Here is a 25672-nt window from a genome sequence, read left to right as displayed (position 1 = left end):
TGCTGAAACAGTACGAAACTTACCGGTCCCATACAGAGACACGTCAGGACCCGCATCCACCGAAGTGGACACTTCGTTTTGTGGGTCTGTGTACCACCAACCCACGGACCAGAGTCAATTAGATTGACCCTGTCTAGATACTACCCCAGCAACGGTACTCACCGGGCAGCAAGAACGGAAGGCCTCGGACTGGACTGGACTGCTTCGACGCCGGACGGACGAACTTCGGACTTCTGTTACGGGTGGGCCTCCGGATACCTCGGACCTTGGACTCTCGGCTTGGGCTCTGGTCGGGACTCGCCGCGTTCCTCCACCGTCTCGTCTGGATGCTGGACCGCCTCCTCCGTCTCCTCCGTGGGCCTGAGGGATACTTAAAGCAGAAATATCTGCCGGTGCGCAGAAGAGTTCCGTCACGACTGCAGAGGGTCAGGGGGTCGGCGTGGCTTCACCGACGCGTGGGGAAAGGGCAAGTCCCTATTCGGGCGCCATTATGTGGTATATAAATAAATAATACCGGATCTATTTTTGTCTAGGCATAGCAATAACAGATAGCTCAATAAATAAGAGTCAAGATTCGAGGTAGTAGGAGTTTTGCAGGTTTATTACAGCATAAAGGACAGGAACGGGACAACCTGCATAGGAATAGGATGGCAGGGCCCAGCAGCTGCCGGGGCTGGATCTGGGATGAGCGCGCTCGCATTTAATAACAATACACGATCATATATACTAAAACAGTTGCATTACAATACATACGATAGGCGGAGCAGTGGGTGTGGTCAATAGCAGTCGCGAAAGATAAGGGTGAAAGTAGGTGTAACAGAGGCGTATACATAGACATGTGATGCAAACGTAACAGAATATGTCATGAATGGGGCGGAAACATGGAGGGGGCTACCTAAGGAGCCGGGACCTCTGACCTAATGGTGCGCGCAAGCTGGCAATGACGTGTTACTAGGAGAAGCTGGGGGCTTCGAACTCTGTGCTAGGAGCAGAGACTGAAGTCTGGAGAGTCAGGGCGACATGTACCTAAGCACTATCTAGTATCTGATGTTTAGAGAACATGTTGATAGAATCCAAAAGTTATCGGGGTAAAGGCTAACAGACTCTAAGAATGGTGCATGCATTATTCTACATGTAGTGTGTGATGAAGAATATTAAATGACCATTAAATGCAGTATTTCTCTAACATGGAGACGTAAAGGCTAGACAATGACGGAAACTGTTGATGCGATTCAGTAGCTTAGGAATGCAGAGAAGGAGGGCTGGACTGATAACTAGAATCATAACATACTCTTGGCAGACTCGTAGGCAGAGCCAGGCTGAGCCGGGCACTGTGAGGCAGGAAGTAAGTGAAGGGTCGAGGATACAGGTGGGGGTTGTATCGCTCCTCAGCGAGGCTTCAGGAGACAGGAGCTGAATCTGGTGTCCAGGCCCTTTTGAGGCCTAGAAACGGGGACTTTACAATGGAATAACGTGCACACTGAGAAACGTGGCAACGTAGCTTTACATAGGCCTGATATTCGTAGTATTCACGAGAACTGGAAACTGACATACTAGAGGTGGATACAACTGTAATTGCGTCATTAATCGAACATGGGGAATACATATGCATATTAATCATGCACACATAACATATGATGGAGGACGCGTAGGGACACAGAACATGGTAAAATTTACTTTTCCACATTCCCTCCTTGTCACTACGTTTCCATCAGGAAACATCAATATTCATGATACCATCTATCATTTCATACAGTATCATTTGCTCGTCTCGAATTTTCTTGGAACGGGATTTAGAACGGGGCTTGGGACTAGGAATACAAGAGGTAGCACAAATGCCGCAAATCGCAGGGCCACATTGTATACAGAGGCAGCAGCTGAATATGATCGCTACTGCAATACCTAGAAAGGACAAGACTTTCCATCCCCAAGCGGAAATTATATTCCAGAACCAACCGGACCATGTCCAGGTGCCTGGATCTTGGTGTAACAGATGGGCAATTTTATGGAGTCTGGTTATAGCTGAATAAACAGACGGTGCGTTATTTGGAATGAAAATGCAGCAACTAGATCCGATGACTCTACAGGCCCCGCCCCTATCGGCCAATATGACGTCAAGGACGAGACGATTCTGTAAAACGACAAATCTCATAGCAGATTGCTCTTCAGTTAAGTTACCTAGAGCAGAGGCAGTCTCATTAACTACTGCTTCAAGGGTTCTGGTTAACCTACGAATTAGCTTACTATTCTGGATAGGGCCTATAAAGAAGAAGAAACCTCTATTGAAATCTGTATACTGTTCTAGAGCAGTTTCAGTATAATCGACAATGGGGGACTCGATCTCCCTTTTATGTCTAATGTGTACTAGATGTGTGTTTCTATGATAATCAGATGGGGCTAGGAAAACAGGTGGCAGTAGGAAGGCAATGTAACAGGTTCCCTCCCAATCGAGGGGCAGACGAACATATGCGGTCTGACCACAAATAAAATAAGAATGGCGTGAAGCTTTGAAAATAGATTTCCCACTGTCACTGTACTTGACAATAGTAGTACAATCGCTATGTCCTACATGTACGGAACCATTATTTCGGACACATAATTCGCCTTTGACTGGTAGTACTGAAATAGCAGGTAAGTCTGAAGTGGAATCAGACTGAACATTCAGGACCATGAAATTCGAAGAATAATTACCTAAATTGTAAACTTCGTTTTCTAGATCTAACCCTGTTCTGTGGGGAAGACCTTGCTTGTCTGGAAAACATGTACTGTTAAGAAAAGACATATCTGTTGAAGATGACGTTAACGTGGACCATGCTCCACACAAACTATTATGTGAAAATGGATAAGGAAAGAGTGGCAGAACTCCCTTCGGGGTCTGGAAAGGGGGGAGTCGACCACACACCCAACAATTAGTGGCATTGCTGGTCTGGTGTGAATAATGTAACATGCGGATAAAGGAATTGTTACGCATAGCGAGGCGGTAAGAGAGTTCATGAGGAGGCAGATCACTAAACGTGTGCTCTACTGTAGCATTAGAAGACTTATTTACATAAGAAACTGGAAAATACAGGTAAAATGCATAACTGGTGCAGGAAATCATAATGCTGAGAAATAATATGAAACTTAGAAAAACGATACATCGGATTGAGTTTTGACTAACTCTCTCACTATGGGGGTCTATTTTATACATGTCAGAAACCGGTCTAACCGTTTCACCTAGGGGAGGACTTAGACAATCAAACTGGCTGACTTATTTTACTAGACCTTAACTTAAGCTTATACTCCTGTTGCGGAGTTGTCTCTAACAGGGAGGGTGCAGTATCAGTGTCTTTTGCGGGACAGTCCTTAAGAATAGTACTTTGGCAGTCTTTAGAATCCTCGGAAATGTTCTTTGAACCACCCCACCCTGCCCCTCCCCGCCCCATGGCAGCATGGCAGCACCTGGCAGCACTCCCACCACGGGCTGCTACTGTATGATTCTGTCACAGTGTCACAGTGTCCGTCCTTCTTTACTTGTTCATCGCTGGCATCCCTTCATATTACCCGGAAGCTCTTCAACTTCTCTCAGAGTTGAGCTGAGAAACAGGCAAACCCCTGCTCAGATAAGAGCCAGCTAAATGCTAAGATTAAATGTGGGTTGTTTTTTGGGACCGTCTTGCTCATTTCTCTTTGAGTTTTCAAAAAATGTTCTTGTACTCTCCTAATTCATGCTGGTCTGTTCCAGAAGTAGCCACGAGCAGGGGCGGTGGGTGACATTTGAAAGTGGTGGGGCGCAAAGTGATTAGCATACAGCACCGTAGCGAGCGAGCGAAGCGAGCGAGCCCGAACCCCTTAAGAGGGGTTTAGGGGGATAACCCCCCCCAAGAAAATTTTGAAAAAAAAGAAGAAAAACCTCAGCTCTAAGAGTAGAAGAAGTTGCACAGCAGTTGGGAGACAGCCCTTACAAAGCCCTCTGTCCCATTCGTTTTTTGTACCTTTCTGCCCCCTGTTCCACTCATATTTGTGCCCTTCTGCCCTCTGTCCCACTCGTTTTTGTGCCTTTCTGCCCTCTGTCCCACTTGTTTTTTTGTGCCTTTCTGCCCATAAGGGGGGTTCGGAAAATTTTGAAAAAAGAGAATAAAAATCGTGCATTTTCAAGCAAATTTGAGAAAGCAGGAAGGTTAATAAAGCAATGGTGAAAGTGCAGTTATTACATTACAAACACACGCCCACACACAGAGACACGCTTTCACATACAGACTCACACACACACCCACACATCAATCCACACACACACTAACACAGACACCCCCCACACACACACACACGCTCACACACACATATCTAGATAGATTCCACTCTCCACAGTCACTACATGAGGTGCCAGCTTGCTACCACTCATGCCTATTCTTTCGAAAAGGCAAATAAAGGATCTAGCATACACACACAGACACACAGAACTGCCTGATTCCAGTCCAGCCACATGTGGCCTCATGCAGATATCGTGCTCGGTCCCCTTGACCTTGTGATAAACAATGAGTCACTGTCAGCTCCAGGAGGCTCATGAACCTATGACGGGGAGTTACCAGCAATAGCAGCCCACTACTAACTGTATCTGCAGAGTATCTGTCTTTGAGGGATCACATCAGCCCTGTAGCCCATTAGGCACCTCCCTGGCAGGCCATGTGTAGGCAGCGGGCTCACCTCCAGTTCCATTCAGGCTGAAAACACAACGGTAATCGCTCACTCAGGCAGGTCACACCCCGTAACGGCCCTCTCAGAAACTGGGGACAGATTCGGTCCAAACTACAGTTTGTTTTTTAGACATTACTGTGCACGCAAATAGTCATCACCGGGACCATAAAAAGTAAGCACAAACACAGAATACAGACATTAATACAATGTGCTGCACCTTCTGTGGACTCAGGTTCACAACAGAAAAAACGCAGGGAAGCCCAGAAAAACACAAATCAATCAGGCCAGCTCAGTTCATTTTGGAGACTGGAGAAAATACAAACATATCCTCTTTACCAACATGCATACAGACTGATGTATTGCGAAAGGGTAACACCAGCCACATAAAAGCATTTAAAAACATCATCAAAAAGGTGCATAATATGTTTGTTGAATGCCTTGGTTCTTTGGTTTTCCAATTGGGGTCTCCATAGTGAGTGGCCCAGTAGCAGTGTTCCGCTGTGTCCTCGCAAAAAAAGAATAATAATAGTAATTAAGTCAGGGAAAGGGAAGTCAGCAAGGAAATAATGTGCTCCCAAGGAGTGCTGAAAGGGAGTGAAAAAATAGTCCCCTCACAGCAGTGAAAGGATACAAATCAACCTAAAAATTATTATAGAAGCTATGCTGCAGTGGGGGGACAGCATCAAGAACATGGAAGAAAGAAATTAAGAAGGAGCAGGGAACTGAGACAGAGAAGAAAGCCATTCAATCATACACTAGGTTCTCGCTTACTCCATGTATTTTGTATTGGAGACAATGGATCATTGACAACACACAGCTAAAGCTGTTTGTACGCGAGGCCTAAGAATTGAAGATGTGAATTTAAAATAGCAAAGCGTTAATGTGTATATCAATGAAAAGTTAACTCTAGCTGTTAGTATATTGCTTAGGAGAACACACATTACAAACAAAAATCAGGCAGCACCTAACAGCAATTTTACTAACCACAACAGGACCCTAAATGTAAATAAGACGACTGATGCATAAGGGATGCTAATTATTGTCTCAAGCTTCAGGGAATGCTACAGCATATTCTCCAGAATGCCTTGGCAAAATGAGTGGAATTAACCTTTAATCAATTATAACGATTAATGCATATGGTTTTAAGCAGATATTTAGCATTTACACTGAAAAGAAAATATGTGCAGTGTTTTATTGCTAAAGTAATTTACAATGCACGAAAGTGGTGCAAATATATCCGTTCACAGTGAAGCATTTTATAAATGTACCCCATCACTGCAAAGCGTTCCTACGTAAAAAAACATCTGTGCTGTTACTTGGTGGAAGTTTTATTTTTGAACTGGTCGGGGTTGCATAGTCAAAATACAAAAGAAATGCGCAGGACAGTGTACAATCATCCAGCAAAAAGTAAAGTAAGAACAGAAATTCAAATTTGAAATTTTCAGTGTTTTTACCTTTCTTCCCTTCGGAATGTCTGTCTCATTGGTAGTCTTCTTTGATGGAATAAAGGAACTGTCATGGTGATTGGACTCATACAGAGACAAAAGCACACACACAGGCACACACGCTGACACACCTCACTCAGACACAAGCACACACACACACACACAGGCATCCACACAGAGACACACACAGGCGTATACACAGAGATATGCCCAGGCACACACAAAGGCACGCACACGCAGACACACCTTAAGCACACATACAGGCACACACGCTGACACACCTCACTCAGACACAAGCACACACACAGGTGTACACACACATAGACATGACTCATTAAAGAGTTATTTTTAAAAGTGTTCCTTCTTACAAGTTTGCAAATTGTTTTAAACTATGTTTCCTAGACATTACAGATGTGTTTGCAGACAAAATGTTACAAAGGAAACATTGGTAGGTGAACTCGTGCTCTGCAGCGGGGATAGCTCCGACTAAAAGCAGCAGAGCACGTGGAGCGCCTGTGGCATGTGGTTTGAACTCTTGCTGTCTGGAGAGGTCACATATGTGGGCAGGAGAGTTCAGAGATTAAGAGCCTGCAGCAGCAATGTGGGCAGCCTGAGGTTTTAAACATGGAGGCTGGGCTCTGCCTTTTACCATCAAAGCTTGAATAATTCCACATGGTTGGATACATCTAATATCTTTTGGCACAATGCGAGGAATGCGCAACTGGTTCAACCAATCGGAATGCTTTGAACGCTGGCATGGACTACCAATGACCGAGCGCATTATATGTTCAGTGAGCGCGTGAGGCAGTGGCATGACGCTCACTGGGACAGTGGGCCCATGGGCCTGCTTGTGATAGGTAAGATTGGGAGTGGGTAGGCACGTGCTGATAGCCATATTGTCAATGTGCAGTCAGCCACAAACAGTTGTTAACTTCCGTTCCAAACCATCATTGTGGGGCGGAAAATTAATCTGAGTTAATTTCATGAACAAAGGGTGTTCCCTGCAGTTAGAACCTGAGAGTACAATAATGCATAACTTATCAACCGCTTTAGAGGCTCAAGGCTGGGCTAGTGTTGCCTACGCATACCTCATTCTTTTATTTTCTCTAATCGATAACTTTGTTGTCACAGAATGCACATGTGTATTTAAGAGAAAAGCCCGAGCAGAAGTGGTGGACTTAGAGCAGTGAGATAAAATCACACTGCACAACCAGGGACCAGGGGAAGCTCCCTTTATATCTGGACACACCTCTCAAACACATAAATCCAGTTAGTTTCGGGCTCCCCTTTCTCCACCACCCTCACGTACAAGCTCTCGTTCTCCAGTGCTCTCCTTATTCACCCAACACTCTATCCTCTAAACTCCCTCTCTAGGTTTCTCTTCCTGCCCCTCTTTCTTTCCAGCTTCTGTCTTTCTTCTTCCTCATGATACTGAACACTAACTTTCTCTCATTCTATACCGCACTGACACTGTCCTCAATCCTTCTCTTTTTAGCCTTCCTCTTTACCTATCTACTGTTCTCGCTCTCACTCAACACCAGCACTTTCTAAGACACTGGCAATTGATCATCGGCACTTCCTATGATCATCAGCACTTCTTACGAACATTGAATCACCAGCACAACCTATGACCACTTGCGTTTCCTATGTTCACTGCTTTCCTATAATCATCAGCACTTCCCATGATCATCAGCACTTCCTATGATCATTAACTCACCGGCACATCCTAATATGATCGGCTTTTCCTATGATCACTGCCTTCCTATAATCATCAGCACTTCCAATGATCATCGAATCACCGCCACCTCCTATGACGATCAGCAGTTCCAGTGATCACAGCCTTTTTATGATCATCAAATCTAAGGCACGTTCTATGATCACTGGAGCTTTCAGGGCCAACTACACCTTTATTACAGCACGAATGTAGGTCACAGTCACACAATACCTCGGCCGAAATTACTCCCGTATGCGTTAAATAAAGGACTGCATGGATGCACCAGCCACCGGACACAACAGTGCTCTGTCACACGGGATTGGCCCAAGTCTCTAGCAAACTATATATAGCGTGAACTCGACCCGAAGGTATTGGAGCGCTTTTGAGCACCAGTTACCTTACACAGGGACACATTCATTTTCACAATGTTTGAAATACCGGTCGCTAAAACACAACTTCGCCTAAAATTGTGCACCGTGACACAGTCAAACCACTCACCATTCACAGGGAAGGAGTCCTTCATGCACACGGTCCACACGAGGCGAGAATGGTGGCGAGTAGATGATCTGACGTAAGCTCTGCAGTGCCGCAAAATGACCAATCACTGTATGACTACATGAAGTCACACACAGTGATTGGCCATTATGCAGTGTGTGTGTCACCACCCACGCGCGGCATCCAATAATGGATTGCCCTGCCCTGCTGCGCTGTGACCGGCCAATCCTGGCGCTGCAAGCAGCGCCAGGATTGGCTAGGGGGGCTCACTGACTGCTCGCCCTGTGTCGCCTCTGTAAAGCCGGGGGCTGCGGCCAGGTTAAACGAGCACCCCCCCTGGTCACTCTCTATGGGGGACCTTTTATGCGCATGCTCGGGCTAGTTTCTGCCCCAAGCATCACTTACGCGCTAGATACCTTGGCTGGCCTGGCTGTCTGCTGCTGCAGCTGAGTGATTGCGTCATGTGGACTGTCACTCAAGCTGCGCAGCAGTCCAGACCAGCCCCCCTGCGCAGCGCTCTCCCAGATTACTCGGGTGCTTCCCGGATTCCCGGCAGCGCACGCACGACTTTCACTAAATGTTTCATCAGTCAGTGTGTGTTCTTGCAGCAGCCAAGCAGCGTCGTCCATGGGCTTGTGGGGCTACGCCCCTACGCCCCAATGGACGCACCGCTGCTGGCCACGAGGCTGAGGTCTACTCGTGCTACTTGTAAAATATGAGTTTCCGCAAGAGAAAGGATGTCAAAATCCAACCAAAAGTAATCAATTGCCTTTTTTTAAGTACATGGGATATTGTGTGATGTGCAAACATTATAATGTAGTACAACGTGATCCTTATACAGTTAGAGTTAAGTAGATAATGGATTGATAGTTTTGTTATATTGAATTTTGCATTTCTTTTGGTTACATGTGTGTTTCTTCACTGATTATACATTCTTTTTTCCTTTAAAATTCTGCAGGTTCACATCGATCAGGTACGATAATTAGCTTTACTAGTCAAAAATCCAATATTGTTCAATGAATTAGTAATAAACCTGTATTGCATTGTATTGCTGTTACAATTTTACAGGGCTTGATATACATAAAAAGTAACAAAGTGTTTTTGCGGACTGGTAGCTAACGAGTCCATGGGGGTGCTATGATTGGAAGACTGTGTTTCTGTCATGTGACCTATATGGGTAGTGTTTGAGTTTGTGCACGTAGACTGGAGTTGCGCTCTAATTCCACCTAGGATTGGGGCTGAAACAAGAAGGAGCAATGCCAATTCTTAATTTGTGTATGTGTTCCCGGTGCTCTGCACAGATTTATTAACAAAGGGACCTATTTATGATGGCTTACCACATGATGGTGCTTTCAGACAATTTTTGAGCCTAGAACATAAGAAGATTGTTTACAAATTGTAAAATGTTTAGTGGTATGATAATTAGTAGTTAGCGTTTGCACTCGCGTTTGGCAGCCTAGGTAGGGCTAGAGGGTGAAGAAAGCTGCATATTTGGGCCCTGTCATTTATATTTTAACAAATCAGATAGTGAACAAAGAGTTTTAAAAGGTAAGCATTAAAGTAAGTGAACAGCTCAGTAAATAGTTTTTGCATCCTTTGTGCCATATGGCACGTGTTTTTGTGTCCTATAACCCCAGATTCATCAAGAACACATTTTGCTATTCCTTAATAGCGAAAAATACCGATTCGCTATTAAGGAATAGCAAAATGCTATTCATCAAGAAATCACTTAAAAAATACAGATTTCTAATAATTCCTGAATTACGACTCGCAAATTGCGATTCGCAATTAAGGAATATCTCCCCATTCATTCCTATGGGCCTAGAGGCCCATAGGAATGAATGGGAAGATAATCTCAATTTGCTAATCGCAATTAGCGATTCGCAAAGTGAGATTGCGATTTCAAGGGTGCAGGGGTGTCCAAAGGACACCCTGTTGCACCCCTGAAATTGATGTGTGCACATATGTTGCGCACACACATGCCCTTAGGGCATGTGTGTGCGCAACATGAAACTTTGAAAAATGCACTTTAGTGCATTTTTCAAAGTTTTTGCTATTTACCACGTAGTTAGACTTTCCGGTAAATAGCGCCCCAGATTGCGAATTCGCAATTTTAAAATGGTTCATGAATTGCATTTAAGGAATCTCAAATTGAGATTCCTTAAATGCAATTGATCGCAATTTAGCGATTTCTAGAATTGCGATTTTTGCATTTGGGATGATGAATCCTAAATGCAAAAATAGCGCTCACAAAAGGCCAGATTCTCAGAATCTGGCCCTTTGCGAGCCGATTTTGCTTTGATGAATCTGGCTGATAGTGTGTAGCCGAGAATACAACCCCATGTCACTGCAAGTGTAAACATAGGTATTTGCAACTCTTTTAGGAAATGTATGAGATGTGCCACAATCACGCACCCATGCAGAAGCATATGATCTCAGTAGGGTTAGCACCTGCTTGATTAAAACTATGGATCATATTTACCCAATCACGCAGCAAGCCACCTTGCTGCGCTGTGTGATAGGGAAAGGGCAGGTATGTGTCACACTACTTGCAATAAACTGTGCATTCCTCTCATTTACTTACACTGGCACAAAATGTGTTGCCTAATGCTAACGCGGGCACCCTTGCACTGGGGTGCAAGAGTGCCTGAGTTGTAAGTAAGATTGGTTTTGTGCAGGATGGAAAACAACCCCCGAGGCATATTCACCTTTCTATGTGTGCTGCAGAATGTAGCGCCTACAGAAAGAGGAAGTCAGGGGGAGAAATAAAGATATTTCACCCTGTTATGCCTCACCTGGGATGTCATGTCCTTTAGGAGAGTTCCATCATGTGCATACCGATTGCATAAATGTTGTCCCATCCACATGACATAATGGCTCTGCACATGAGACCTTTTACCTAGTAGCTTACTGCTTTCCCTTCGACACCAGACTCTCGGTACCCTATCTTAATCCCTGCACCTGACATACATAAATGTCCTCATCAGATTTATTCTGTATAAGGGTCACCACTTTCTTTCCATCCATTGGCAACAGCTAGCTGTGTATTTAAGTTTTGTTTAGAAAAGGCTTAGCAAAGGATTAGTGAATGTTTTCAAAACATATCGATTCTAGAAGAAAGCTTGGAGTGATCACTTTGGTATAAAAGACCCTTCCTCCCCATTACAAAACAGAGGATAGTTCCTTTTAGGCTGGACCGAGACTCTGCAGGCTGATCCTTCGAGAGACAGAGACCTAACATCCCTTAAGGGGTGCCATCCTTGATGCAGAGACGGGGTCCTTCATTCTATACCACCAGGTAACGGGTTAGCACTTCCCCGGGGGATTCTTGGCTCCATTAGGATATGTCCTAACACTTTGAAGTCAAGGAGAGGGGGCTCTATAAACCAAGGGGATAGGGCTCCCAGTAACCATAAAGTTGAAAAAAGGGTTCCCTTTGGTCAAGATCTATATAAGATAATTCATGTCTCAAATGCAACCACACTTATAAGTGTTTTGATACATTCTGAGTGGATTGTTAAGTAGTGCCTGTTGGAGGACATGAGTGTGGTTATATTTGAGGCATGAATTATCTTACATGGATCTTGACACTTTTTTTAACTATATCCTAACACTTACATACACAGGCTTCACCTACATATCTAGGCTAGGTACATTTAGGTAGGATACGCATCTTAGAAGTACGCCAATGCGTATGGTAGAAATGTATCTGCTGTTTACGATATTGGTACTAGCGATAACATTTGTCAGCTCCTGTCTGTTGATTGTCGCAGCTAATATGTTTCACACTAGACTGACGCTTGAACAATAGATTCTTTTTGAAACCGTTCCAATCGTCATTCTATGTGTATTCTGAGAAAAGTAAGCACGATAACTGAGGAATCAGGGTTTTCATGGTCAGTGGTTGCCCGAAAGTACCTGCACCGCTGTAGAAAACCGAGGGGTGGTAGTGGCACCAAAGAGCTAGCTGGTCTAATGGCTGACTCATCCTGTGAGGGTGTCAAGAGTCTGTCTGCCACGAAGCCCTCAGTTTAGGTCATCCAAAAACACCCAGGTCCTAGGGGGGTCCAAGGAACTACATGACAGGGGAGACGTGGCATTTTGAAGCATTCCCAGGTTAACCAATAATGGTAAATCAGGGAATACACCATAATCCATGCGTGGATGAGAGAGAGCCCCTATGCTCCACCCATGGACTGCCTCCCTGCGGTAGAGAAATGCAACACAATGACTTGCACTGCCCTGCGTTTACTATAGATTTATCAAGCCTCACAAGACCATGCAAGGTGGACTTCCGTTGCTTGATAAGTCAATCTTAAGAATTGCATCACTCTTGCACAAAGTAGCGTTCCACAAGAACGATGCTACCTTCTGAATTGTGTGTCAACCTGCAATCTCAGAAGTTCATGCTTTTATTTATTAAAGTAAAGACTTGCAATTCCCACAGAAGTGGCAGATGAACATGTCAATATACATTGTGCCAGGTATGCCAAGATGTGGGTACCGGGCTCACTCTGCCACTGGATTCAAGCTAGCCTGGCTGATGAGAGGTGATGCCCCAAAACCGGTCCCAGGATGCTTGTTTCTGGTCCAGTTAGGACCTGGCTTGGCTGTTCAGGCTGGACTGTTCCCATGTGGCACAGTGTAAAGACTAATTTGCATATGGCTGGATCCAAACTGGGGTAGCATAGTGAAGAAAAGAAAAATGGGTTTAACCCATATCTCTTGAAAGGAGGAGGTGAATGTTTGATTTACTCTGTATTCTGTCCATCATTTGTGTGTCTTTTAATATACAATACACAGCTGGTTGCCGAATATGCACTATGGGGAGAGGGCAATTCATTTAAAACAAGTGTATGCCACACTTTGTATTATGTGGTTGTGGGGCTGCCCAGTGGCGGCAGAATGGTAGCCCATGTGAATGGGATTAATGCCATCTGCTGCATTATTTCTTGTAGTTTGATTCAAGAGCAATGGAGCAGCTTCCCATATGAACTGGCTTTATGCAACCAGCTGTATCCTATTTGTAGCAACCTCCCACACCCAGGAGCATAAAAATGAATAGGCCCCACACCGAGCTCTGTAACAACATCTTTATTCTTCAACATACGACTACCCTCGGAATGCATTACATCATAACCTTTTATAAACATACCTTATTACCTCCCAGCAGATTACCTAATTCTTATTTAGAATCCACCCAGAATTGAGACAGTCCTAGTGCGTATTATATCAACAACACTACATCTCCCTCTTTGTTAAATAAAAATTCAAAACAACATGAGCATTGTTAGACCTGGCACCATTGGCGTGGGTCTCCCTTCCATTTTTGCTGTTGCCTCATGTGTTTTTGCTGGTGTTAGATGCTTTGGGCACTGTGCCACTGCTATTCAGTGCCACAGTGCAAGTGCTCCCTACTATAAATTGATGTATTGATTAGTGGTTCCATGATTCGATGTTTGGTTTACTGTCAGACCCTAGTACAGAGCACTGAGTGTGCCCAGGGCGTGTAATCCAAATGCTGCTAGTTGGCTTGCAGCACTGGTTGTGCCACCCACAGAAGCGGCCTTGTAAAACATGTTTAAGGTCTGCCATTGCAGAGCCTACATGCAGTCTGGTACTGTCATGCTGACTGGGCAAGTGCACCCACTTGCCAGTCCCTAATCCTTCCCGTGACTTCATATTGGTCACCCCTATTATAGGCCCAAGGGCAGGGTGCATTGTAAGTATAAGGTAGGACAAGCCCTGATGTGTGTGGCATGTCCTAATAGTGAACTACAGCCATTTTCGTTTTTCACTATTGCAAGGCAACCTGTTCTCCATAGGCCAGAATGGGCTGCTAGATTATTACACTGTATATTTCCTAGCAGACTCAGAGAACATGGTAGAAATTCGAGCATAGTATGCCTTGGCTCAGAATAATACAATACATCTTTTAGTGAAGTTTATTTTAATATTCTGTGTTTGCAAATACCAATTTTAGAAAGTAGGTATTTGCTTGCCTAACCAATTAAGCCTGCCTCTGCTAGGTTGTGTATTCCTTTGTCTGGGTTTGAGAGTGACATGGCTGGGGGATTCCAGGAGACAGGCTGGGGCAGCCCGGTGGTGAATAGAGAGATCTGCATCTAGATGGGAGGGAGGAGTTTCACCTGGGACCTGAATAGGACTGTGCCCGCCCCCACAGTGCTGGCTCTGCCCCCTGTGGTTCGTCTGATGTCTCTGCATTGCACACTGAAAGTAGAGAAGGAAGACTGTCAACAAAGTGCTCCAGGACTGTACTTGCCTTCCACAATGCTGGCTCTACCTCCTGAGGGGCGTCTGATGTGCCTGCCCTGCGCTGTGAAACGACAGGAGAAGTCTGGTAAGCAGAGTTCTTCAGAACTGGTTTGGACTAGGCACAGGTCCCTCTCCCATCAGAGAACAAAGGATTTTGGGGTATAAGTATTGGGACCTGATCCCATGAAATTAGATCACTTCTGGACTTACAAGACAAAACCTCTGCTGAGGAGAGGAACCTGAAGAAACTCATGAGAGACTATTCCCAAGCTGAAGTGTTGCTTGGGGGTTTGGCCTTCAGTGGTTGCCTTACTGCCAAAGAAAGGAGAAAGGACTTTGTGGACTTTACTTTCAACTTGTGCAAAGATCTCCAAGGGCTTGGAAGAGAGCTTGCCCCATGACCGAAGTACCAGGACCAGTGGACTTCACCAGTCTTTTTGAATTGCTGCTGGAAACAAGTGGCTACAGAGGCAGGGAGCTGTGACCAACTCTCACAACCGGCCCGGTGTCCTGTAGCACCGCACCAAGCAACATCCGCCTCGAACAACACAAGCTTTGCGCTCACCGACTCCGTCCTGACGCTGTCACCGAGCCGTAACCTGCACCCCGACTGGAACGACACTGCGACGTGCAACGCCTCGCTACACCAAATCGAACTGGTCTGACCGACGCGGTCACTGCTGCTGACTTCGAGTCCTATGACAACACCCGAGTTGGGCACCGCCTCGCACGCTTTGTGACGCACCAACCGACTCGCACCGCTGTCTGGACTGATCGACGCCAGCTCCCGAACTCCAGCTTGTTCGCAAACCTTGGATCCACCGACAATCACCTGACCTGGCTCGCACATTGGTGCCGGCCGCCCCAAGGAAAAGGTACTGTGACTGAGTCTGTCGACATTTGAGTGGGCTCGTACCGACGCTGTCTGCTAGATTTGCTAGACTCTGTGTTATTTTCAAACAACGCGGTAGCCGGACCAGGCTACCGACTCACGCAGAACCTTGATTTAAACCTTTCACAAGAACTCTTGAAATCTAATAGTACTGTGAATTCTTTTTGTCATTTATTGGTCTTGTGGTAACTCTATGTAAAATATACTTATTTTTGATATACAACCTTGTGTGGTATCCATTTGTAGTGTTGTCACTGGGTTATTGTATGTGGTCACAAATGCTCAACTTACAACTCCTCTGAAATAAAGCCTTGCTGCTCGTGCCACGTTACCAAAGGGATGAGCAGGGGTTATCTTAGGAGTGTAATCCCCTTAACCTGACTAGAGGAGAGGGTCCCTATTCGTCACAAGTACCTAACCTCTGCCAACCAGATACCCCCAATTCTAACATTGGAATTCAAGCCGAAGGGGTTCCGAATTTGCATTTGTGACTCATGTACAGTGATTGGTGAACACTACTTAGTGAGTGCAGACCATAACGCAGCCACGTACTTATGGTACTTTATTTTGCCAAGAGATTTCCATTTTTTTAAAATCATGCCTGAGTCAGTCATCATGGGGGAGATAGCCTCTGTTGTATCTATTCACTGTGATTGGAAGGAAGAGAAACTAGAAAGCTACACCAACAAGCTGCTCAGGAGCTTCTGCAAAATGTTTAAAATTCCCCTGACCGGAATCACCAAGAAGGAGCAGTACCACAAGGCGCTGAGGGCCTGGGTGGCAGCAAGGAATGCCCCTGATGATTTAGTTGATTATGAGGATGCAGAGCAACAGCTTGGTGGCTTGGTGGGCCACTGGATACTGAGAAGAGGGGTGCGCCCTCCCCAGTGGGTAGCAGTGTTTCTGCCGAGGTCTGACCCCAGAAGAGTTGGCAGACAGGAATGAAAACAGGAGGCATGAAATGGAGATGGCCAAGCTCAAATTGAATGGGCAACTGGAGCTAGAAAGCAAGAAGATGGCTCTAGAGGAAAAGAGATTGCAATTGGAGCATGACAACATTTTGAGGGAGTTGGATCTGAAAGACAGGAACCTGGAGATTACTCCCTCTGGAAGCAGCATGCCGTCAGCACCTGGGGAAGGTAGAGTGTACATCCCCAAAGATGTGGTAAAGGAGTTCTTTACGAATTATCATATTGGGCAGTGGTTCAAAGCCTATAAGGTAGCCAGGACTTCCCACCGGGTCCCTGAGAGAGATTGAGGAGCGGGGTTGTGGGGAAGGTTCCTTAGTGCAGGACGAGACACACTGTTGGACTTGCCTTCTGAAGTCCATAACTCCTATAGTCACATGAAAGAGGCACTCATGACTAGGTATTGTTTGATCCCTGAACTCTATAGGCAGAGGTTCAGGAAGTGCAAGAAGATAGAGAATAGTACCTCGGTAGAGTATGTCACTTTCTTTTGCAGAGCGTTGGATGGTTGGGTGAAGGGCAGCAAAGTTAATGATTTTCAAGGTCTCTTGGATTTGATTGCATGGGAGCACTTGTCTGATAATTGTTTCCCTGAGCTGCGCCAGCACCTGATTAATAGCAAGCTGACTGACCCTAGGAAGCTTGCTGAGGAGGCGGACCGCTGGGTCAGTACCAGGGTCTACAAGGGTCACATGGGAGACTCAGCCAAAGGTGGGCAGGGTCCCCAGCAGCAGAGTGGGGGGGGCAAGGGTAAACAGAGGGAGTTCCGCAGAGGGCCCCAAAGTAATTCCCAAGGGAACCAAGGGAAGTTCCCAGCCTCTCCCTGAGAGAAAGCCAGTGGTCCCGACAGGTAATCCTATTCCACAGGGACCCCTGAGATGTTACAAATGTGGGGACCTGGGTCACAGGGCGAGTGACCCCAGGTGCCGCCTGTATGGTAAACCAGCCCCCACTGGTGCTCCGACCCGGCAGATGGCTAGTGTAGCCTTTGGGGAGGAGGTGGGAGTCCAAGGTTGGTGGGGTCGCGCAGAGATGTCCCTTGTCTCTTTAGGAGACTATGTGGTGGTCCAAGAAAACCAACTGCCCAGGAACACATTAAGAAATATGGGCAGTGGGTGACCATCAATGCCAAAAGGTGGAGGCTATTAGAGACACAGAAGCCAGTGTGACAGCTGTCACGTGTCTCCTTGTGTCTCAAGGGCAGGTTGTCCCACATGCATTCTGCCGAGTTGTTAACGCCGACAACACAGAGAGTCATTGTCAAATGGCTCAGGTGCCCTTTGAGTGAGGGGGGTCTCTGGTACTCTTCAGGTAGCGGTGAGGCCCGCCATGCCTGTTGACTGTTTGTTGGGGAATGATTTGGAGAGCTCACCTTGAGAGAAGGTGGAGAAGAGTACTCACCTGAGGATGGTGGGATGCATGACTGGGCGTGCGTGACCACCTGGTCAATGGCAGCCAGTAGGGGTGCTCAAGAGGACCTGGAGCCTAAGAGGGAGGCCCAGGAACCTGCCTTAGAGAGAAGTGGCAGGGGGTGCGGGAAACCAGTCCCCAAAGTTCCCATGGCCCAGGAGGAGGTTGACCCTAAGGGGGATGCCATGGAGCCTACAGGGGAACAAGTAGCTGAACTGGGGGACCTGCCTGAGCTGACCCCTTGGCAGCAAGAAGGAGGCCCCTCCAGGGAAGAATTCTGCAGGGAGAAGAGAGAATGCCCTTCTCTTGAGGGCTTGCGGCAACAGGCTGCAAGCCAGGCAGCAGGTGATCAGTCTGGGTCACATTGGATCTACTGGGAGAATGGTCTCCTGTATAGTGAGCCTAAGGTTGCTGAGCCTGGGTCAGCCCGTGTGCTGGTGGTACCCCAGCGCTTCAGAGCCTTCCTACTGGGGCTGGCTCATAATGCGCCATTGGCAGGACATTTGGGGCAGGACAAGACCTTTGAGATGCTTGTCACCCACGTTTATTGGCCCCAAATGCGCAAGAGTACAGACACTCATTGCAGGACCGGTCAGACTTGCCAGGCAAGTGGAAAGAGTGGGAGGAAGCAGAAGGCTCCTCCCGAGCCATTCCCTGTGGGCAGTACCCCCTTTGAGCGGGAGGGGATTAACATTGTGGGACCACTGGACCCCAAGACAGCCATGGGCAACAGGTTTATCTTGGTCTTGGTGGACCATACCACCCGGTACCTGGAAGCCATACCTCTGAGGACAGTGACGGCCCCCGTGGTGGAACGAGCACTGATGGGAATTTTTTCACGAGTAGGATTCCTTCGAGAGGTTGTGTCTGAATGGGGCACCAACTTCAATTCCAAGTATGTGAAAACCCTGTGGCAGGAGTGTGGGGTAACTTACAAGTTCACCACTCCTTACCACCCCCAAAGAAATGGGTTGGTAGAGAGGTTCAACCGAACCCTAAAGGGCATGATTATGAGTCTTGAGAAACCCATGAGGCATAAGAGGGACGTCCTCTTACCATGCCTGTTGTTTGCATATCAGGAGGTGCCACAGAACCCTCTAGGGTTCAGTCCCTTTGAGCTTCTCTATGGACACCCGGTCATAGGACCTCTAAGTCTGGTCAAGGAAGGCTTCCATGTTTAAATATCGTTATCAAAAATATTGTTAACAAAAATATAGATGTAAAAATAACGACTACAAAAATATCTAATCCCTATACTCAAACAGGTAAGTACAACAATATCGACTCAAAAATATAGATGTGAAAAATATAGATGTAAAAAATATCGACTTTAAAAAATAATATAACTTAAATTAATTAATTAAATAATATTAATATTATTAACAAAATAAATTAAATTACATTTATATTTTAACTAATTATAACAAATAAACTTAATTGAATGAATATAAACACAATAAATGTGTACATATACATATATTTTCTTAATTACATTTTATTATTATCTTTATTTAATTTATAAACTTTAATAATTATATAAAAATAAAATAAACACATATATAAAACATTTTGAATAAAAATAATATTCTATATTTAATTAACACATTAAAGTATTAAAAAAAATAATACATACATTTAATAACAAAATACAAACATTAGTAGTGAAAACATTTGATAGCGAAGGGGTAAAAAGTTACTATTCCCACTCCAGTAAGTGCAACAGTAGGGAAAAAGTTGGATAGCGTAGGGGTAAAAATTACTATTCCCACTCCAAAGAGTGCAACAGTAGGGAAAGCGTTGGATAGCGTAGGGGTAAAAATTACTATTACCACTCCAGAGGGTGCAACAGTAGGGAAAGCGTTGGATAGCGTAGGGGTAAAAATTACTATTCCCTCTCCAAAGGGTGCAACAGTATGGAAAGCACTGGATAGCGTAGGGGTAAAAATTACTATTCCCACTCCAGACAGTGCAACAGTAGGGAAAGCGCTGGATAGCGTAGGGGTAAAAATTACTATTCCCACTCCAAAGGGTGCAACAGTAGAGAAAGCGTTGGATAGCGTAGGGTGTAAAAATTACTATTCCCACTCCAGTAAGTGCAACAGTAGGGAAAGCGTTGGATAGCGTAGGGGTAAAAATTACTATTCCCACTCCAAAGAGTGCAACAGTAGGGAAAACGTTGGATAGCGTAGGGGTACAAATTACTATTCCCACTCCAGAGAGTGCAACAGTAGGGAAAGCGTTATGTTATGTTATGTTAAGGTGAGCTTATAGAGCGCCCTGTCACCGTGGGTTTCCTGGCGCTGATCTGGTGCTGGGGGTGGACAGGGGGGGTTAGCCAGATTGTGGGAAAAGCCATGTTTTCAGAGATCTACGGAATTGGAAGAGCGAATTGGATGATTTAAGTGAGGGTGGGAGAGAATTCCAGAATTTAGGGGCCAGATATGCGAATCTCCGACCTCCGATTCTGCAGAGTTTGAAAGAGGGGACAACCAGGAGGCGGAGGTGAGAGGATCTGAGGTTGTATGAGGGACAATAGGGACTGATAAGGGATTTCAGGAATGAGGGACAGGGACCAGTTAGAGATTTGAAGGCAAGGCAGCCGATCTTAAAGGCTATCCTCGAAATGACAGGAAGCCAATGCAAGTTGGTAAGAAGAGGCTTAGAGGATTGCGTTTCGGGATCCCGAAGGCCAATCTCGCCGCTTGGTTCTGGACGATCTGCAGCCTAGAGAGAAGGGCCTTGGGCAGACCGTGATAAAGAGAATTCGAGAAATCCAAGCGGGAGAGGACAAGAGCCATGATAACTTGAATCAGAACTTCGGGAGTCAGGAGATAGGCCACCTTCCTGATCCTGCGCAGCTGGTAGATGCAGGAGGAGACCACCGCCCCTATCTGGGGCTTAAGGGATAGCTCGGAGTCAATAATGACCCCGAGACTCTTCACCGAGGCCACCGGGGTGGGAGGAGGGCCTAGCTCTACCGGCCAAAAGTGCGGGCCCCAGTGGATAGAGCTCTTACCAGGGAGGAGGAGCTCTGTCTTCCCGGGATTCAGTTTGAGTTGATTCTGGCTCATCCACTGGAGAGTGTGGGACATAACCGCCTGAAAATTAATGATAGCAGAAGGAGAATTGAGAGGAAAGATGAGTTGCAGGTCGTCAGCGTAGTTAAAGACGGTGACGTCCCACTGCCTCAGAGAAAAAAGAAGAGGTCGAAGATAGAGGTTAAAGAGAAGGGGGGATAAAGAGAAGCCCTGGGGAACCCCGCAATGTGATCGTTCCTTAGGTGCCCTGAAGGTGCCCAGACTAACTGTCTGAGACCTCCCGGTCAGGAAGGATTCGACCCATGCCAACGCCAGGCCCTGGATGCCGGCCTGCTCGACACGATGGAGGAGGATGTCATGGTCCACCGTGTCGAAAGCGGCCGACAGATCTAAGAGAACCAGGGCCTGGGGGGTACCCCTGTCAGCGCCGCCTCTCAGAGCATCCAACACGGCCAAGATCACTGCCTCCGTGGAGTGGCCGGGTCTGAAGCCAGCCTGGTTGGCTTCGAGAAAGTTGGAGCTCTCGATGAACTGTGAGAGGCAAGCGGTGACGTGGGCTTCCAGAATTTTAGAGAAATAGGGCAGGAGAGATATAGGCCGGTAGTTCGCCAAAACTGCGGGGTCCGCTCCCGGCTTCTTCAGTAGAGCTACCAAAACGGCCTCCTTGAACGAGCTGGGCACCGTGCCAGAGGAAAGAGAAGAATTCAGCAGAGGGAGAATGCAATCAGGTAAAGTAAGGCAGATGTCCCGTAGTATAGATGGTGGACAGCAGTCGTCAGGTGAGCCAGACTTGATACGGGCGGCCAGTCTGGCCAGAGAGTCTGGATCAAGAGAAGGGAAATGTGTGAAAGAGAGTGCATTGTGAGGGGGACAGACAGTATCAGTGCCGGGACAGGTGACTGGAATAGTATCCTTAATCATAACAATTTTTTCTAGGTAGAACGTACTGAGAGCATTGCATGATTCCTGAGTAGGAGCCTGGTTCGGGAGCGTCCTAGAGTCAGAGGTAAATTCATCGAGGACTTTAAAAATCTCCTTCGACTTACAAGGGGCTGACAAAATTCTCTTGGAGACATATGCTGTTTTGGCCGCAATGATGGCTTTTTTATATTTATTGCGGGCGGCCACGTAAGTGTCTCTGCCTGTGGTGCAGTAATCTCTCCTCCACTTACGCTCCAATTGGCGTAGCTCCAGATGTTGGGTTTTTAATTGGGAGTCAAACCACTTATGGGAGTGGCTATGCCGGGAGCGGGGAAAGTTGGTTAGAGGGGCAAAAATATCGCTAGCTGACGTAAGCCAGTGAGAGATGTTACCGTCTAGCTCGTTGATGCAGATGTCGTTGGAGAGGGAGGGGCGGGTCTCTGACAGATGGCAGAGCAAGTTATGAGAATCAGCAGCCCTCCACTTGCGGGCGGCACCGCCCTCTAGTGGCGGGGCCCTGATATGACCATCGACAGAGATTACAGTCTCGATGAGAGAATGGTCAGACCACACACAGGGAGTGATCAACGGGCAAGAGGACTTAACCCCGTGAGTCCAAATGTGGTCGAGGATGTGGCCTCTGATGTGGGTGGGGGACTTGACAAGTTGTGTGAGATTTAAACAGGAGAGGGCTTCAAATAGCTCAGTGGCGTGAGGCCCGGCATCCTTGTGTTGGAACCAATAGTTAAAATCGCCGAAAATGGTGACACGAGAGGAGGATGTAGTAAGATTGGCAAGCTGCTCAGTAAAGGAAGAGGGGAATAAAGGCATGGGGTGGGGGGGGCGGTAGAGTATTATAAAAGTGACTGCACCCACCTCAGTTCCCAGGCTGAGAACCAAGTTATCAACTTCAGGAAGAATCATGGATGAGGTGGCTATAATTTTTAAGTCCTTGCGTATTACCGCTGCCACCCCGCCACCAGGACGGCCCCCGGGGCGATTAGCATTCAACAGATAGTAGTCTGGAGGTAATGCCGCCAGGATATCAGGGAGGGAGTCGTCAGTGAGCCATGTTTTCGATAGCAAGAGAATGTCAGGGCTCTCAGCCATGAGTAAGAGAAAGATGTCAGTTTGATGTCTAATAAGAGAGCGGGTGTTTAAGTATAGTATTCGGATGTGTAACTCAGTAGAAGTTGGTGGAGCATATGACACATCCGACCCCGAATGGAGGGGGATATTCCCCGCGATTCCAAGTGCAGAGATGCGAGCCCTGGTGACAGAGGAAAGGGGACAGGGGAAGGGCTGTAGGCTCTTAAGAACAGAGGAAGTATAGGAGATAACAGAGACAGCGTTCCTGGCCCCAGGACCCATCCGGCCGCGGACGGGCGCAGACAGGCTGGACTTAGGCATGACTTCGGCGCGAAGACGGCGCGCCCGCTGCGCCCGTCCGCTGCGCTCCCTGAAAGGGGGAACCATTTTGTAGGGCCGAGGGCGGGAGGGGCCGAGCGCTAGTCCGCTCGCCTGCTCCCTCACCCAAGATGGAGGCACACTGGGTCACGACCCAGGCAGAACCTATCTCGTCTGCGATGGGCGGGCCAGGAGGCGGGGCAGAGAAGTCACCGAGCTGGAGTGCAGTGCGACCAGGAAGGGTCCCAGCGCGCACTCAGAAGCGAGGTGGGGACGAGCAGGGTAAGTAAGTAAGATAAAATCAAGTGTCAGCAGCTCCGGGCCCTGCACAACAAAAGAGTTAAAAGCATACACAAAATACAAATACAGGCGGGTAAGCGCAACAATGCTGCCGGCTGTATAAATGCGAAACAAATTTTCAAAGTAGCGTGCCCCAGTCCAGCTAGCGCCTGAGACCACCCGCTAGCACCTAGCGTTGGATAGCGTAGGGATGAAAATGACTATTCCCACTCCAGAGAGTGCAACAGTAGGGAAAGTGTTGGATAGCGTAGGGGTGAAAATTACTATTCCCACTCCAGAGAGTGCAGCAGTAGGGAAAGCGTTGGATAGCGCGGGGATGAAAATTACTATTCCCACTCCAGAGAGTGCAATAGTAGGGAATGCTTTGGATAGCGTAGGGGTGAAAATTACTATTCCCACTCCAGAGAGTGCAACAGTAGGGAAAGCGTTGGATAGCGTAGGGGTAAAAGGACTATTCCCACTCCAGTGAATACAATAGTAAGGAAAGCGTGGGAACACAAAACAATAAAAAAAACTATCAAAAATGTTTTTTTATTTAATTTCCAATATAAACATAATTAATATATACATTTAAATATATTATTATTAACAAAGATAATACAAATTATTTATTTACACATTATTTAAAACTATAATATCCACCACACACCTAAAATTAATTACACAATTACATTTAATAATTACTAATTAATTAATGAAAAATAATGTTTTTTTCTAATTAATTAATTATTTAATTAATTACCAGCTTTCACACCATATACACTTAAAAACACCACAACACACACCTAAAATTAATTACACATTTACACTTAATAATTACTAATAAATTAATGGTAATTATTAAAAAAAATATTTATTAATTAATCAATAATAAATTAATCAATTACCACCCTTCACACCATTTACACGTATGAACTCCCCAACACACACCTAAAATTAATTAAACAATTAACATAATTAATTATTAATTGACTAATTGAAATTAATTAACAACTAATTGTTAAACTATTATTAATTAATTAACACATTAATTAATCAATTACTTTTATATAATTAAATTACTTCCCACCCTATTCCCCTATAAGCCCACAACCCGCTACGGAAGTAATAACACAAAAATAATCATAAAAAACATTAATAACTAATACAATTCCAAAACATATAATAAAATAAGAAACAATTCTCATTTAAAACACTAAAATACATAACATTATTAATAAATCGATATTTTTTTAAACTGTATTTGTGTAAACTATATTTATTACAACTATATTATTGTTATCGATATTACTTACCAGTCAGTCGATATTCTCGTCAATCTATATTTTTGTTCTCGATATTTATTCAACTCGATAGTTCTGCGGAGATATTAATGTCAGACGATATTTCTACGTTGATAATAACACTCTGCACCGTATATAGCTACATGCTGACCTTCAGAAACCAGACTAGGCGTTTCTGGCAACTCGCTGAGGCGAATCTGTAAGCCAGCCAGGAGGAGATGAAGCAGTGGTATGACCAGAATGCCATTCTGGGAGAACTTCAACCTGGTCAGAAAGTGTGGGTCATAGCCCCAGTGGAGCCCTATGCACTCCAACATAAGTGGACCGGACTATTTGAGGTTGTGGAGCGCAAGAGTACAGTTACCTACTTGGTGGACTTGCGGTCTCCCAGGAACCCCTTGAGGATCCTGCATGTCAACCGCCTTAAGCCCCACTTAGAGAGTTCTGAAGTGAGCATGCTCTTGGCGACAGATGCTGGAATGGAAGAGGAGACTGAGCCTCTTCCTGACCTCCTGGCGGCCACCGAGCAAGATGGGTCAGTGGATGGTGTTAAATTCTCTTCCACCCTGACCCCCGAGCAACAGAATGACTGCCGCCAGTTGCTGGGACAGTTTTCGGATCTGTTCTCCCTGGTTCCTAGTATCACAGATTGGTGCGTCCATGATGTGGATACAGGAGACAGCTTACCTGTGAAGCACAAGTCTTACAGGGTAACTGACAGGGTAAGAGTTTGCATCAAAGAGGAGGTCTCAAAGATGCTTGCACTAGGGGTGATTGAGTCCTCCAGCAGTCCTTGGGCCAGCCCAGTGGTCTTGGTCCCAAAGGCTGCAGCGCCGGGTGCCACACCTG

The sequence above is a fragment of the Lissotriton helveticus genome, chromosome 2_1, assembly GCF_964261635.1.
Source record: "Lissotriton helveticus chromosome 2_1, aLisHel1.1, whole genome shotgun sequence".
In the NCBI taxonomy this organism is placed as follows: domain Eukaryota; kingdom Metazoa; phylum Chordata; class Amphibia; order Caudata; family Salamandridae; genus Lissotriton; species Lissotriton helveticus.
The sequence above is the reverse complement of the archived record's forward strand: the minus strand, read 5'-3'. Positions refer to the sequence as shown.